At 31.1% G+C, this 2,811-nt stretch overlaps 1 protein-coding gene across 1 annotated transcript in view; it reads right to left on the bottom strand.

Annotated features, from left to right (window-relative positions):
- Window positions 1–2,811, bottom strand: part of LOC119585838 (Bardet-Biedl syndrome 7 protein homolog) — a 21,175-nt gene that overhangs the window by 12,014 nt on the left and 6,350 nt on the right. The window lies entirely within an intron of this gene.

The following is a 2,811-nucleotide window of genomic DNA, read 5'->3' on the forward strand; positions in this document are numbered from 1 at the left end:
AGTCCCATTGTGGAACATGCATGACAGAATTTTAAAAACAAATACATTATGAATATATATCTGCTGAGCTGAAACTTTTAGCTCATGATAATAAGGGTATCTACTAGTACATGCGTTAGTGCAATCTAATACAAGCTTTTAAAGAAATATTATCCATTGAGTTTTTGTGTGTTCATTTAAGAAATATTCACAGTCTGGTTACTGTCATACAGCAATATTAAAGGCAGAGATTGTTTGGCTACTTACATTTTCAAAAGAAAGTTTAAAGAATAACTTAAACATTGATTAAGATATGTATTTACATAAATGGCTGTACTGCCTGTAAGATGTAGTCTTTATACAAGAGACATAATAAAAAAATACAAAAGGCATAAACATAAACAAATCATATGATGCAACTTTGCACATTCACGTATGTATACATCAAGCAAAGTGACACTAGTTACTAGTGAATCCTTGGCACTGGAATAAATGGCCAAAGCTGTGATTTGCTAAATTTATTTTTACCTTGTCAGCAAAGAGTGTTGCCTGTAAGTAATCAGACTGGGAAGGCAAAGTTAAATATTAGTGGGAACAGATAATGACTGTAAGAAAAAAGCTATCAGTATATATATTTTTGACTTCCTATGCAAACCATATAAACACCTGCAGATAAAAGTTTATTTACTTCTAGTTATACCGCATGACATACTACTATTAGCTTTAGTTTTATGCTCTGATTTAGTTATTTAAACAGCAAATGATACAAAGATACGGCAGTTCAAAATTTCTGACATATAACCTTGTATATATAAAAAAAAAAATCTACCTAGTTTTGAAAATGAAACTACATATTTCTCAATACAAGAACCTACATCTACCAGGAAATAATGTAATAAAAATATATACTTTGTACTTGCTAATAATCAGAGTTTTGTCTCGTAATATCAATGCTATTTGATTGAAAGCTTATTTGTCCTGAATTTACTAAACTAGTGCAAAGCTGGCAATGAAATCCAAGTGTACTAAGATCAGAAGACTATAAAGAAATCCTCACATAATTTCTATATTTACAGTATCATATCCAAGACCCACAAAAACTGATTAATGCAACTGTTGCTGATGCTTTACATAATTCTATTTCTCCCCTTCCTGTTCATTATGTAAGACCAAGTAGAAAAGTGATGCAATGATTCAGAAATGGAAATGAAAAGGTCTCAATCCATGTAAGAAAGCTATGGACTACTGTCATTTACTTGCCTTCACAAATCGCATTCATTCACTTACAACCACTTAAGACAGACAGAATGGTATCAAATTGTTAGGTCTTAACAATATAGAAAATGGCTCTGACCTGCAGACTGGCTGGTTCTTTGATTTATACTGTAATCACACTATATTTCAAGAAAACTTCCTGGTCTTCTTATTTGAAACAAAACATTACTTTTACAGAAAAAGTTGATCTTTTGGAAAATTATTCCCCAAATGTCCTTGAGACTAGGAATATTCAAGTTAAACAAATTTCTTAAATGCAATCACTTTTGATTTCCTGGTGAAAAATTAACATACCACCTTATATCAAATAAACATATAGTTTAGAATGAAGCATAAACAAAATTCTATAAGGTTCAACAAACTGTCTATAGCATACTTGAAAAGATTCCAATTAAAAAACACTCTGGACTTTCTTTAAATTGAGCAAGGTTTTCCCCCAAGGAATAAACCATATTCATATATAAGGAAGATAGATGATGTTATTAGCAAAAACTATATATATAATGAAGAACATTCTTTAAAATAGAAACATGGTAGTCTCTTGAGCCTATGGAATGGTAACACTTGATTGGGAATAAAAACAGACAGAGTCACTATAGAAGTAGACAGTACAGGACTAAAGCTTTGAGAGAATGTTTGTTTCAGATTTGCCCTTAATACAACTAACTTTGTCTAGAGAAAAATGAAATCAGATTATCTTTAAAGATAGACTATATACTTGTTGCCATTAAGCCTCACTCAGACTCATATACAAAAGAGAAATAACATTTACATCGCCTTATTCCAGGTTTATATGAAAGCTGATAAAAAAGTACAATACATATGTACTATACATATGCCACTAAAACAAGAAAATGCTACTTTCATATTCTATAGAAAAGCAAGTGCATACAACAAAATCTACATTAGTGTAGATCTGTCTACTGACTTAAGATTTTGATTTGATTGATGTCATGGAAATCTATCTAACAAATCAAAATTTAAAATCAAAGTCAAAACTAGTCTGCATCTTTTCTGTTCCTTTCAGCCACGGCACAGGAGTTCTATATGCTGCACCTTCTTCAAAGCAAATGACCAAAGGATTCTCTCTCTATGCTTAGTTTTCTTTAGGACTCTAAGTCTAGTCATACAATTGTGAAGAAAGAACAATTTAAAATTACTAAAACTCTATCTCTATAGGCTAGATTACCTGAATTCATACCTGAAATGATATCTTTCAGCACAAGTGAAAATACAGACAAGAAAATAAGATAAAGATGATTTCCACCGACAATTTTATACTTTCCACTCCCTAGCAAAACCTATTTTTACTTCTTTGTCTTTAAGAGAACAATTTACTTCACTTTAAAATTAGTATTTGTTACTTTAGCCAATTCAAATAACCAAACTTGATCAATGATTTTACTGAAGTACATAGTGGGAAAATTATCTAGCCTGAACATCCCTCTGGAACACTAGTAGAAACAGGATAACCCACTCAAGCCCTTAATCTATCATAAGTTAATTACTAGACCTTTCAGACCTCACCTGCTTATACCATTCCCTGAATTTTAAATA

Source organism: Penaeus monodon, chromosome 20 (assembly GCF_015228065.2).
Source record: "Penaeus monodon isolate SGIC_2016 chromosome 20, NSTDA_Pmon_1, whole genome shotgun sequence".
Taxonomy (NCBI): Eukaryota; Metazoa; Arthropoda; class Malacostraca; order Decapoda; family Penaeidae; genus Penaeus; species Penaeus monodon.